Source organism: Furipterus horrens, unplaced genomic scaffold (genome assembly GCF_987537825.1).
Source record: "Furipterus horrens unplaced genomic scaffold, mFurHor1.1.pri manual_scaffold_10, whole genome shotgun sequence".
Classification (NCBI taxonomy): Eukaryota; Metazoa; Chordata; class Mammalia; order Chiroptera; family Furipteridae; genus Furipterus; species Furipterus horrens.
Genome location: NW_028327180.1, coordinates 88,220,032 through 88,235,443, shown reverse-complemented (window position 1 = coordinate 88,235,443; position 15,412 = coordinate 88,220,032). Strand labels below are relative to the sequence as shown.

Below are 15,412 nucleotides of genomic sequence, written 5' to 3'. Positions count from 1 at the left end.
GAATGATATTAAAGCTATATACTGGAAATGGCAGAGCTGCCATGAGCCAGAGACCCTGAATGACTGGATGTGGCAGAGTGGCCTACAGTTTCACACCTAAGAGAAATTATTCCAAACCTGGTCTGGGGGGAACATTTTTGCTTTCACAACCTCTGAGAAGTTAGCATTCCTGATAAAATGCTTAAGCAATTTTCTGTGAACTTTAATGGGATTAAGGTTTGCTCTAGGAAACCAATTACCCACATGCCCAATTACCCACACACTCAGTTGCCAACTGTCAATCAAGGGTCTAGTGACCTTTAACCAGACTTTCTTTTTTCTTTCTGTGTCTAGCCTAACAATGATTAACTGAATTCTTTTCCCTTCAAATGTTTCTGCCAAACGTGAATTTGGGAAGTGGTCTTCTAGGGTCCATTTCCCTTATGTGCATGACCATAATAAAACTTTTATACATGCTCATAGCTAAATTGTCTGAAAGTTTTCTTTAACACTTGGAACATTCACCTGATACTGTAACATGAGTGAGAAATAAATTTTTCTTTGAGCCATTAAAGTTTGATCTCTATTGCAGGCACCTAATCTGCCCTAATATGTTCACACTTTATAAATTTGCTTAAATTTACTAAATGCTTACTTTGCACCAGAGACTTCACTAAGCACTTTCCATGCGTTGTACAGCACTGAGCTCCATTTCACCCCTACAGTAAAGGTCTGCAGCTAGGACTGTGTGCCAGGCCAGGGACCACCCCCACTAAGACACATACCTGACAGTGAAGCTCAACACTCACGTCTTGGTTGGGGGAGATACAGAGAATGTGAAGCTTCTCTCCCCTGGAGCATATCAGCATCATTGGGTCAAAACTGGGGCTGGGACTTCTTTTTTAATGCTTTCCAACGAGAGATATGATTTTTACAGGCTGAGATGCCCTGCACACTCTTGCTGTTTAGGGCTAGCTCCCTGATCCTTCAGGAGGCAAAGCTCTGAAGGTATCTTCCAGACTTGTCTTCTAAATGTCCCTTCCCTTTAGGAGAGAGAAATCATTGCATATTGCCCCCGGAAGACTTAGCTCCATTTTAAACCAACCTCCAATACAGGCATCACACATTAAGCACTGTCATTCATTAACACCTTTCAAGTGTCATAGCAACAGGGAAGGGATGGATCTAAGAGAGTGCTTCCAGGAAGAATAAGGCTGGGGTACAGGAAGGGGGTTAGCAAGAGGCTGAAGAAAATGAAGTGAACACAAAACTTCTACTTGGTGTGGTCAAAAGACTCTCTTGAAGGACCAGAGGGTAAGAGGGTCATCAGTAACAAACTGAACAATGGCTGATATTGGACTATGTAATTAACTACTCGCGTGTACTTTCCCATATATCTGAACCTCCTAATGGTTCACAGAGTCATTTTTGGAAATAGGTGGAGATATATACCTTATGTGACAATATGGAGAAAAATCTTCTTTACTCAGCAGGAGAACTCACCCAAATATTATTTAATTGGATGAATAACTAAATTAAAAGCCTTGATGGGGGGAGGAGGCCTCTGAGAGGAGCTGGATGACCACCACTGGGCTAATACCAGGGTTTGATTTAGCTGCAGGGGGTCTCTAAGTTGGGGACACAAGCTAAATAGCATTGGTGGTAAAGGAGTCATCAGAGGCTGTTTGGAGTAAGAAAGGGAGAATGACAAGGTTGCCGGCAGAAGACAGAACAAGGACGAGAGCTTTACTAGTTCTTTGTGTGGTCGATGATGCATATCATCTTCCCTGTTTCCTGATGAAATCTTCAGTAAAAAGTCCATTCTGCTTCCTGTGTTCTGGAGCTGGGGGGTTCACCAAAACCCTCAGGGAATAGCAGAAGCACCACCTATTCACGAGAGGTTGCCACATCTGAGTTCCAATCACAAATATTTAGGGAACGCGAGTTGTACAGGGCCCAGCGCCTGGTGTCTGCTGCTTAATGGAGGGTTACAAGTTTGAAGACGGGGTTTTTTAAATCACTGTGAAAAGGTCCGGGTACTCAAAATATAGTGTTTTGTTGAGCTCTACCAAATCAGTGTTTTATACTCAAAATCAGGTCCCTTCTTTCCAAAAATGAATCTGCCTAATTCTCACAACTCAGGGAACAAAGTAGATCTAATTTCCCCTTTTTAGGAACGATGTGACTCTGGCGAGACTAGAGCGCTCCAAGATCCCCAATTAGGACAAAAGTCAGAGAACCTGGCTCTCCACTGAGAGAGAAACATAACCTGTAGGGCCCGCGAGCCACATGTGAGCACAGAGCTTCATGAAGTTTATTTCCTAAAAGTAAATTCCATTTTCTTCTCCTTTAGAAGACCGCTGCGACACCATTGGGTGGCACTATTGCTTACATTTTAAAATTTCAGGCTGTCAAGCAGAGTCACATTTCAAACCCGGCAGTAGAAAGAATTGCAGAGCATTCTCCAAGGAGTTCTAGAAGACAGCCTCCTACCGTCACCAAGACAGTTCAACTACAGAAGGTTCAAGATAAGCAAAATATGATACCTTGCAAAAGAACCCAACTCATATAAAAGACGCGGTCTATCAGATTCAATGAGCATTAGCATCCTCGTTACAATTTCCATGCAATTTGACATCCTAATGAGCTTTACTCTTGGTCCAAGATGGATTGCCAGCAATTGCCACTCACTAATAGGGGAAGGCATACTGTTTTGTGGCTTTTCCTTTCCGCAAACATGCTTAAGCCTTGGTTACTTGATTACCCCCATGACTCCTATATCCATTTACAGTAACTTCTATTAAGGAAAGTTCCACCTCTTGCACTAATGGGAGCTTTGATGATAAACTCAAGGTCTCTAGCTATTATGTTTAGCTCCTATTCCTGCTTGGACTTCCAAGACCTTCCTCAGCACGACGGAAAAATGGATCTTTGAGGAGTCTAATGATTCTCATTACTCCTCCTAACACACCGACTGCACTAGCAAATCAGCCTGGGTGACAGCCAGCAGATCAACACTGGGGACAATTGTTACATAATACACACAATGAAATTTTAGTCAATAGCAACCCTGTATTAATAACATTTTTCACTGTTAAGACTTTTTCACTGATCTAAATAGCTCTGTCCATGCTGCTGCCCAAAGTAAAACCAGGTATGTCCACTGCTAATTGCATTACAATGAAAGATTCTTCTGTCACAATGTATTATCTATGCCACCTTTTTGCAGTCGCATAATCCCAGCTGATGACAGCCAGGAGAGCAACAGGGGGGAAGGAAGAACCAAAAGCATAAATCATACATAAAATGGGAGAAAAAAGGCAATAAAGAATTATAGCAGCCCTAGCTGGTGTGGCTCAGTGGGTTGCATGCCAGCCTGTGAACCAAAAGGTCACCGGTTTGATTCCCAATCAGAGCACATGACTGGGTTGCAGGCCAGTCCCTGGTTGGGGATGTGCGAGAGGTGACTGATCCATGCTTCTCTTACACGTTGTTTCTCCCCTTCTCTCTCCCTCCCTTTCCCTTCCCCTCTCTCTAAAAGTAAATAAATAAAATCTTTTTTCAAAAAAAGAATTATACTGAAGTTTGATGCAATGGATTATCTGTGTATGTGGATACCTCCATATTTATTTTTTATTAAAATGCCATCATATTACCACTCATTCATTCAGTAAATATTTACCAAACACTATATGCTAGGAGCTGGAAATAAAACAGTGAATGAGACAGTCTTCCAAAGCATGCTTTGTTCACAATAAAGTGTTCTAGTTTTCCTTTTGAAGATCTACATCTTTCTTTTTAATGGTTTTCTGCTATCACATTGTATGACTGTTCCATAATGTATTAAACTACTCCCTTTTTGACAGACATTAAGGTTCTAATTTGCTACTGTTAGTTACGTGCATACGAGATCTTGATGAAATTCCTTTTTTATTGAACTTACTGGGGTGACATTGGTTAATAAAACCATACGGGTTTCAAGCGTACAACTCAATAACACATCATCTGAACCCTGCATCATGCGCTCACCACCCAAACTCCAGTCTCCTTCCGTCACCATTCAGCACCCCCTTTGCCCACTCCCATCTCCCCCCACCCCCCTCTTTCTCTGCCAATATATATATATATATATGTTTTGCTATTTAACCCTTTCAGCTTTTTCACCCAGCCCTCCAATACCTCTCCCCTCTGAAAGCTGTCAATCTATGTATTCATGCTTCTGTTCTACAGTAGTCCCTCTCTATATCGCGGTTCACTTATCGCGGCCTCAGGATTTTTAAAAACATTAAATTTAGTTATTTACCATGAATTTTTCCCTATATCGTGGGATTTACTGTATACGTATGTTGTTAAAGTTACGTAGGTTTAAGAATGCAGAATATGTTTAAGAACATAAGTAGTGTTTATGAAAGTGTGGAAAAGGTTAATAAGGGAGTGGGAAAGGTTAATAAGGGACTGGGAACGGTTTATAAGTGTGGGGGAAGGGTTTATAAAGCTTTAAAATACATATAAATACTAAACTAAACGTAAGGGTCCTACTTCGCAGATTTTCACCTATTGCAGGGGGTGGGGGGGCTAGAACGTAATACCCGCGATAAGTGAGGGAATACTATATTTTGTTTGTTAAATTATTTTGTTGATTTGATTCCACATATAAGTGGGCTCATACAGTATTTTTCTTTCTCTGATTGGCTTATTTCACTTAGCATAATACTCTCCAGATCCATTCATGTTGTTGCAAAAGGTAAGATTTTCTTCTTTTGAATGGCTGAGTAGTACTCCATTGTGTAAATGTACCACCGCTTTTTTGTTCACTCATCTACTGATGGGCATCTGGGTTGCTTCCAAATCTTGGCTATTGTAAATAACACTGAAATGAACATATATTCTTTTGAATTAATGTTTCATGTTTCTTCAGATATATTCTCAGAAGTGGGGTCGCTGGGTCATAAGGCAGTTACATTTTTAGTTTTTGAGGAAACTCCATGCTGTTTCCCATAGTGGCTGCACCAGACTGCACTCGCGCCAGCAGTGCATGAGAGGAACTTCCTTTCGATGCATCCTACGAGCACACAGCTTTCCTGAAGCAGCCTGCTATATCATACTTGTTTTTTCTCCTCAGCACTTGGCATGGTATTTTACACGCAACGGGCGTTTCAACAACATTTACTCAATAATCAGTCTTCACAACCATCCTACCTGATCAAGAGCTCTTGAACTCTCAGCATGACTTTTTTTAAATGTTTCAATGAGAGACTGAATTACTGAGTTTAAATATATAAACATTTAAAACTCTAATTCTCCTTTGTAGACTTAAGTTACAATTCACCCCAGTTTATTAAAGAGGCTGCTTTTGGGCTTTCCCACCAAGAACTTGGCATTTTTAATATGTTCTCATTATTAATAAAAATCTATGTTTTAAGGAACAAATTTTCAAACTGGCTTTTGAAAGGGTCCCCAGAGAATTTCTGTGGATGGTTTCTGACGTGAAGAAAACCCAGCATTTACCCTGTGAAATTATCATCTGCACATCCACGGGCCCCTTCCAGAGGCCGCCTGGGGACCAGCACCCGCACTGCGCTCTCTCTATGACCAGAAACAAGACAGAAAGTCTTCTGTATCTCCTCCGAGGCTGAACTGTCAGATGTGGCCGCCAGTAATGACAGGTGAGCACAGACAGTGATTTGTGCTAAACAGGGTCACCATGGGCTATCACGTATTGAAGTACTTACTACGTGTGCACTTTTTTTTGGGGGGGGGGGTCATTCAACAACCAAGGGAACTACATGTTTGCAGATTGTGAGAACTTCAAAAGCATGCAGCACCAACCAATTTTGTAAAAACGCATGTCCGTGATGGCTATGAGGGGGCAAAACAATGTTGCACTTCAGAGAATTTGTAATTTGTGAACTTGGAGGATGAGAGGAACTTCTCCATACTTAACAATACAGAAATTAGCAAGAGTTGCTTGGTGTGTAGAAATTCAAATGTAGGGGGAGAAAAATGAAACGTGAGTAGTTTAGAGAAGTGATTTTCGAATGTTTCTGACTGCACCCACAGCAGGAGAAACTCATGTACGTCATAACCCAGTGCACTCACATATACAGGCAGACACAACTGAAATGAAGATTTCATAAAATAATACCATTACTATGTAATATTTTCTATCCTATTCCATTCCATTATAGTATTTAATGAGGTTTGTGACTTGCTAAACTGATTTCAGGACTCACTAACTCATGGTTTATTATTATTAATGGTCAGCAGCTATCCACTAAAACTAGGAAAAAATTATCTTCATGAAAGACAAGAAACTTGAGCACATAACTGTCACATCCTCAAATTTCAGAGTCACAAAGAACTGGGTTTTAGACCCAGCTCTATCACTAGTGTATAATTTAGGAAGGGCACATAAATTTTATAAGCCTCAATTTCTCCATTTTTGAAATGAAAATAATATAGTATTTATTATGCATATTAGGCTCTCAAATGATAGCTACCATCACCAACATCAGGAGGGTGATGAGGATGGTGATGTACTCACTCACCTTGAAAAATGTCCTGGAAGTGGGAACGTAATCCAGGGGAGAACAAGCCCTATAAAATGCAACCTTCTCTGTAAATATCATTTCATTTCTGAATTACACAGTCACCCAAATAAAGGTTTTCTAAAAAAATGGTGGTTGTATGTTCCAAATCCTAAAAGCCACAGTTTATAAGATAATTCTAAATCAAGTACATATACAAGTTCATAGCACCTCACAATAGCCAAAAAGAGAAAACAGCGTAAATGACCATCAACAGATGAATAGACAAATACTCAACACAACTACTCTTCAGCCATAAAGGGAATAAAGTGCTTATACATGCTACAACATGGACTAACCTCCAAACCATGCTAAGTGAAAGAAGCCTGGACACAAAAAGCCACCTATTTTAAGATTTCATTTACACAAAATATTCAGAATAGATAAAACCATAGGAACAGAATGCAGATTGGTGGTTGCCAGGGGCTGAGGGGAGGGGAGAGAGGGAAAATATCCTTAATGGGTAAAGGGTTTTACTTTGGAGTGATGGAAGTGTTTTTGAACTAGACAGAGTTGGTAGTTGCACATGGTATATGTATTGAATACTTAATGCCACTGAATTGTTCACTTTAAAAAGGTTAATTTTATAATATTTGACTATCAACTCAATGTTATTTTTCTTGAATGAGAATGCCTAGAATGTAAGGAAGAAACCCAATAATTATTTTTGCCAGCCTCCTTCACATAAATATAATATTATTATTATATTGTTATTCTTAAATGACTGGTACAAGGCAAAGGCATTAAGTCCGTCTTAATAACATCCTGATTTTTTTTTTAATCACAGATTCTCCACAAGAGGAGAAGGCAACACCTTGAGAGCAATATATTCAACAACATACAAAACTCCCACAAGAGCCACACAACTAGTTGGAAGTGGGGCCATCCAGCCAAATCTGAATGCAAAAACATGGCACAAATCTAAAGGAGTAAAGTCAATTTTAATTAATATTTTTTTAAAGACAAACTTACTTCTCAAATCTGGAGATGATGCCCATAATGGGAGATTGCTCTTACAGGATCAAGACTATTTCAACAAGCTGGAGGAGAGAAAGAGAGATTGGGAGAAAGACAAAAATGTTTAATAATTTTCTTTATGTTGAGATGTATTTGATGTACAGCATTTTGTGTAAGTTTAAGGTGTATAACATCCATTTTATATATTAATACTGTAATGTGATTGATACTGCAGCATTAGTTAACACCTGTACTGAGTCATATAATTATCATTTCTTCTAATAATGGGAACAATTAAGATCTAGTTTCTTAGTAAGTTTAATTCTATTAGAGTTTTGTGGTCTCCTATCAATGTACTGTGTATTAGGTCTCCAGGACTTATCTACTACACAAAATAAAAATTTTTAGGAGCAATGTGACACTCTATACTTAGGTGATTTTTACAAAGGTATAGAATAGGGTAAATCTGGGTTAGGAGCCATGCATTTTTTTTTTTTTTTTTAACGTATGGTTTAAATTAACTGCTCTGTGGCTACAGAGATTAGAGTGCACTATCCATGTGTGAAGGAAGGTAACAGTCCCAATGTAATCACTGTACTAAATGCCGCATTTAAGAAAGACACTGATCCACTGTAATATATTCGAAGGAGAACACATTAGGGTGCCAAGAGGTCTAGGAAAATATTCCAGGAAAAACTGGAAGAATTTTGCCCCGGGGGGTAGGAGAAAGCAAAGAGAAACACATAAGAAGAAAATTGCAACAGTCAAAATTATCCACACAGAAACCTCTAAGCCACTTGTAGAATACAGACAAGTACATACTTCTGTTTATACACTCTGAAGCTTGAAAACGTCCAAGGGAATGAACGAACGGAAAGTAACTATGCAACTAAATGGGTTTCCAATCTTCAGGATAATTTATCAATCCCTAGAAGCGAATGGGAGGTTGTCTAAGTTTCCTAGGGCTGCTGTGACCAAACACCACAAACGAAGGGGCTTCAAACAACAGAAATGTATTTCCCACAGTTCTGGATGCAGACGTTTGAAATGAAGGTATCAGCAAGGCCATGCTCACTTTGAGGCTGTTCCCGTCTGGCAGGGATACCACAGGGTAACTGTAAAGATGAAGCAAATCACAAAGGAAGACGGTGCGGCCTGACACGCGTTCAGAAGGTGTTTTACTATTGTAATCACATCTGTTACTAAGTCATTGTTAGAGAAGATTCTCGTTGGTCAGAAAAATTCCCTTCCAACTCTCAGCAGGCCTGACAGCATAGGAAGACCCATTGTTGACTATCTTTTCCTAATATATACTTAATAAGAACATCTGCCTTGTAAATATTTCAGGAAGAAATAAATTCCAGGGGGTCTAAGGGCTGAGATTTTGAAGACTCATAAAAATGCTTATTCTGAGATTTCATGGCAGCACTGTTTATACAAAGTTAAGACTGAAAAATAACTAAAACACACAGAGTTAAGACTGAACTGAAAACAACAATAACAGTGCATGATTAAAAACACAGGCTCTGGAGGCAGCCAGCCAGGTTTGAAGCGCCGCTCAACCTCTTACTCAAGAGGCTGCTTGTGAGGATTGAGGCAGGTACAGCATTTAGCACAGCACGTGGCATAGGATGATGGTGGTGATGATGGTGGTGGTGATGATGATGATGATGACAACGACAGTGATCACGATGACAACAATCCTGATTGTGATGCTGTAGGTCTGTATCTTTCCTTGTTCATATGTACAACTAATATATGTGGCTAAATTTGTTTTAAAGTAGGGCATACTGACAATGCCCTAAGCCAGTGATGAAAATCAGCACTACCAATGATCGTCATGTACGTCCAGACATGACACACTAAGACAGAGACAACACCATCCCAGTAGAACTCTGGCCAGAGATACGTAGCCTCGATAGTCAACAGACAAATCAGATAAATCCAAATTGAGGGACATTCCATAAAATAAATGGCTTTATTCTTTCAAAATGTTAAGTGCTTGGAACAATGCCTTGCACTGTTTTTATTTTTAGTAACATCATGAGTAATTTTTATTCTCTCCTTTACATCTTTCCTCATTGTCCAAAAGTATTTTTAGTGACTTTATAATCTGAAGGGAAAAAAATTTTTCATTTTAGCAAAATAAAGAAAGAAGAATGGAGGGTGAAGAGGGAGAGAGAGAGGGAAGAAGGAGATTTGCTTTCTAGGGCTAATTCCAGTTTCCCCTATGGTTAAATTTTGTGCCTTTATTGGATCATTCTAATTGCTATTATTCAAAAAAGACTTGAGGGGATTTTTTTTCCTAGAAAATAAAAATTATTTTGTAATGCAAATAGCCAGTCTCTGGAGCATTTGTCCTATAATTTGGGGATTGGAAGTTTAAGGCAGGACAAATATGAGTACCCATCTAAATAATAGCAATCTTTTTTCTTTTCCTAACTTTAATTTTGATCATTTTTAAACATACAAAAGTTGAAAAAAACAGTACCAACACCTCTGTAGCTGCCACTTCATTCCAATAATGGTTAGCAATTTTTCATGTTTGTTTTCTCTAATACACCCAGATATACTCTTTTTCCTGAACAGTTTTGAAGTTGCAGGCATCATCCTACTTTGCCTCTAAACACTTCAGCATGACTCGCTTAGGAATAAGGATGTCTCCTAAATAACTACAGCAGTATTAAATAATGCCAATTACATTCTCACATCACACCCATAAACGCTGCCATGAAACTCTTTATTCAGCACGGAAATATGTACTGAGGACTAACTATCAACCAGTGAGCTAAAGTGATGACTGAATAAATACGGCCCCTGTGCACGGAGTAAGAGACGTGCATTTTAACAGTCGCAGTGCTCACTACACATAATTACAAATGGGGTGCATGTCAAAAGGAAAACGCCACAGTGTGTTTAGTTCAAATTTTGATCACCTATTACTAATAATAAAAATGGCCAGCACTGACTGTTGTATTCATTAGGTTTCCAGTTGCAAATGATAGAAACCCAACTGCAACTAGGTTAAGAGAAAAAAGGAATTTATTGGCTCACTCGAGGCACACCCAGAAGCAGAAGTTGAAATGATGGTCTCCTTTGAATTTCCAGACCTCACCTTCCTCTTCAATGCTGATTCAATTCTCAGACAGCCTCTCTCCCTGTGGCCAAAAAGATAAGCTACCGAGAAGCCAGGTATAGAAGTACCTATAAAATTCTAGATACAGAAGGGAAATGCCCTCTCTCCCAACTCTTCAGGAAGGGCTGATTTGCCCAGTTTGGGTCAGGTGCTCTTTCTAAATCAATCCTTGAGGCCAAAACATGGTCAGGCTGGGTCCCATGCCCCACCTCTCCACATCGTGCCTGGGGGATGGGCAGGAATGATACCATCCAAACTCTATGGAATGGTTCTTGCACCACGTATTGTAGAAGGTGTTGGATGGTCAAAAGCTCCCTGGCCATGCCACAGCAGTGTCTGACATCTGCCTCTCCACAGGTCCTGAAGGCCTTCATAACACAGCACACACAAGGAACCACACGAGAGCAGGTGGGGGACAGGAGGCAAAGGCTTCCAGGTTCTATCTTGGTCTATGTCTTAACAAGCCGAGTCCACCAGAGGTCAGGGCAGAGCACAGAGCAGGACTGGTCCAGGAGCTGGCTCTCCAACCCTGCTCCATGCACCGACGCATGCTAGCAGGCCCTGGGACCACAGGGGAAGCCACTGTTGGAAACAAAACCCAGGCTGCAGCAGGGGACCAGGTCTCCTTCAGAACTGGCTTCCTAAGAGGCAGGCAAGACTTCGGAACAGGAGCAGAGTGAGGGAAGTGATTTTTAAAACATCGTACTCTGTAGCTGAACACACACAGCCACCAGGGCCCCAGAATCACACAAATCAACCAGAAAAGCTGAATTCTGGTCTCTGTCCCCTCCTTACCTCCCACCAGGCTTCTGCCTGCTCACTAAGAGCCACGCTGATTGATGGCCTCTCTGCAACTCGATCATGCCAAGCTTGCTCCTGCCTCAGAGCCTTTGCATTTGCCCCTTCCCTAGATCTTTGCGCACTGGTTCCTTCCTGTCAAGGAGGTCTCACGTTAAATGTGAGCACCCCATCTAAAGCACGTGCCACTAGCACGCTGTTTATTTCCGTCATAGCATTTAACATTCTCTCATCTGCTCTGTTAATTGTTAACGAGTTGTTTGCCTCACCCCACAACAAAGCACAGAAAAGCTCAGGAACTCTGGTCTGCAGTTTAGTCAGCATAAGGCTGAGGAAACATCGGATCAATGAACAAACAAAGGAATGAGCCCAGTTTCCCACATATAAAACGAGATGGTTGGATTATATGATATTAACAATGGTTAACATACATTGAACATGTATTGCATGGTGGGCACACTGCTAAGGGCTGTGGGTAGTAGCATATAGGAAGACGGTTAACTTTTTATTTGTTCAGCCCTAACAGACATCAAATATTCTCCATACCTCAAATATCCAAAAAGATGTTTCTGATGCCAGAATTCCTCAGTTAGCTATTTATTCCTTTGCCTTAGTTCAGAATCTTTCAATATACCTTTTGGCTACAGAAACATTTGTCCAAGGGAAATTTCACCTGGAAGCCCCATATGAAAAACAATTGGAGAAAACAAGTATGTGTATTAGACCATTAAAAAAGCCTCCAACAAATTTCATGAACAAGACTCATAAAGACCATCCTCTCTGGCCAAAAGGTATGTAATTGAGGTAGAAGTTTATAAACAACAGAGGAGGAGAATTTTCTCTTTGTACAAGCAGTCTAGCTAACAATTGGAGGGAAGACAGGCTTAGTGTTTTGCTGCTTTCCAGGATTTAATGAATCTAGGAGATGAGCACAAACACCTGCTAGCATGACAGAGACCAGCAGACATGTGTGCCTCCTGCTAAAAGGACATCCCCTCACCCATACAGAGATCTCACAGAAGGTCACATCTAAATCTGATCAAAATCAGGATTTCACCATCAGTTTCCAGGAAACACAGAGCAACTCAGTAATGTACACCAGGAAAATACAACCAGCAAAAGCCAAAGAGGAGGAAACTAAAAACCTGAATTCCTCAAAAATAAATTATAAGAGGAAAAGGAGATGGAGTGGAAACTGACAGACTAAAAGAGCTTTAAATGACCAATCAACCAATCACAATACATGGACCTTTCTTGGATCCTGATTCAAGCATACAATCTGAATAACAAAAGATTTCAAAATGCATGAAGTAATTAAAAGTTTTTAACACTGAACAGATGTTATTGTGGAATCACTGTTTCTAGAATGGTAGTTTGGTTTTTTCTATATAGAGTCTTCTGATTTTACAGAGACAAACTAAAATATAAATAAAATGAAGAAAAAGTTCATACATAAATTAAAATTTTCCACCTATTTGGACATTTAAAAATACACTGAGCCAAAATCTAGAAATGAAAAAGGCACTGAAGCATCATACAGATTTTATTTTCTAAGAAACATTGATGGCTATAATCTCCATAAACAAAAGGCTGTTTAGAATTCACAGTTTAAAAAAAAATACTAAAGGGTTCTTTAGATGACAAAAAAAAATGAGGAAACCATGATGGATTATCACCAGTCATAATTGGTCCCTTTCCTCCTATGACATCCTAAGAAGCCATGATTATGGAATTCCAAGCGTCAATATAAGTCCCTAGTAAGGCCTAGGTTTTCAGTGACCTGAGGGACATTTGACCAAAGTTAGCTTGTTTTCTCCTCGGCATTGTGGGTTTTCTGTCTGTTCCATTTATTACTAATTTCTTCTTTAGTCTTTTTTTTCTCATTTTTCCTTAATTTTTTAATTTTTTTTCATATTTTTCTCTTTATTTTTTGTTTTCTTTATACTTCCTCTTTCTCATTTTTTGTTTTATTCTTTTTTTCACTTTCTATTTTTATTTCATAGTAATTTAGTCTGCCATTATGTTTTGATTCTTTTCTAAAGATCAGTTCATCAAGTGGTGTCTGGAAGTGTTCTGTGAAGGCGGCCTGGACCACGCTTCTGGCCAGGTTCTCCTGGGTTTAAGTGACCTTAGGATACCTTGCCCTCGAGCCCAGCTATTACTCCAACATGCGACAGGGCCTCTCCACCATCTCCCATGTTGGCATCAGCTGTCTCCTCGAGACCATCAGCAAGGGTACCTTTGCCATGGGGAAGCTGGCCTGACACATCCTGGCTGGGAAGCGGTGGCTGTGAACATCACTGATGTGACTCAACAGAATTCCTCCCGTCTCTACAGACCATCCCGCAAAGTAAAAAATATGGAGGCCTTACATCATCCCAACACAATGAGATTACAGTATCTGAAGTGATGGAGACTAAGGACAATACTCTGTTATGAAGAGCAGTGACTCGTGGCAGTATGCAAGAAAAAGAGATCTAAGTCACATTCGGCCAGATGGTGTCTGCTATACAGTAATGACACCAGAAGTTTATCGTCCATAGAGACTTGAAGACAGAAAACCAACTCTTTGATGCTGACAAGAACACCAATGTTGCAGACTTAGGCTTCAGCAACAAGTTTACCTCTGGCAATAAACTGGGTACCCTCTGGGGCAGCCCCCCATATAGCTGCCCCAGAACTCACCCAGGGCTATAAGTACGATGGGCCCAAAGTGCCTATATGGAGCCTAGGAGTCATTCTTTGTGTAGCGGTCAGTGGAGCCCTGCCTTTGATGGATAGAACTTGAAGTGGCTGTGGAAGAGAGTACAGGATAACTGTATTCCTTTAAATTTGTGCATGGAATATGAAAACCTGCTCAAGACATTTCCCATTCTCAATCCCAGCAAGTGAAGCACTTTAGAGCAAATCATGAAGGATCCATGGATGAATGTGGGTCACGGATACGGGAAACTGAGGCCTTATGTAGAGCCACTCTCTGACTACAAGGACCCCAGACTGAGTCGGTGCATCCACGGGTTATACACAGGGAGAGATTTGAGACTCGCTGATAAGCCAGAGGTACAATAAGGTGATGATCACCTATATGCTCCTTCCTGGGCTACTAGAGGTCCAAGCTGCAGGTGTACCCCCTCACCCTGAAGCCCCAGCTTTCAGAAGCTCTGACCCACAGCAGCGCTCCCTCCCACATCACAGGCACAGCATAGGGTCTCTGCCAACCCCACACCTGAAGTTTCAGCAAGCCTGTCATTCCCACCTTTAACTGCTGTATTATTGTAGTTTGCTTGGGATACTGTAACAACATACCACAGACTGGGTAGCTTAAACAGAAATTTATTTTCTCACAGTTCTAGAGGCTGGAAGTTAAAGAGCAAGGTGCTGTCAGGGCTGCTTTCTATAAGGTCTCTCTTCCTGGCTTGCAAACAACGCCTTTCTGCTGTGTCCTCACATACTTTTCCCTGTGCCCCTGCCTCCCTAATGTCTCTTTCTTTTATAAGAACACCAGTCCTATTAAATTAGGGTCCTTATGACCTCATTTGAACTTTATCATCTCATTAAAGGCCTTATCTCCAAATACAGTCCCCTTGGGGGTTAGGGCTTCAACAAATGAATTTGGGGGAAGAGGGGAGGAACATAATTCAGTCCATAAACAACTGCTACTCTAACAATCCTCAGAGGAGCAAGGCAGATCCTGAGGAGGGTCAGGAGATAGGACAAAAGTCCATCAACAGAGCCAGTGTACCCACAAGACCCCCTATCCTGCCTAGAGAAGAGGACCTTCCCTGGCCCCTCTGCAAGCTCGTCACCAGCAGAAATCAGAGCAGGAAGGCAGGAATTCCCACTTTGGGAGACAGCCAACCTTGGCTAGGCCTCCATGACAGAGTCAACAGCCTCGAGGGCTTCTGCTTCTGCTCCAACCTCCCTGGCTCTTCCCCACAAGCACCAGGAATCTAAA

General features: G+C 40.8%; 1 pseudogene; it reads left to right on the top strand.

Annotated features, from left to right (window-relative positions):
• Window positions 1-13,592: 13,592 nt before the first annotated feature.
• Window positions 13,593-14,736, top strand: LOC150000934 (serine/threonine-protein kinase MARK2 pseudogene; annotated as a pseudogene).
• The last annotated feature ends 676 nt before the right edge of the window (window positions 14,737-15,412 follow it).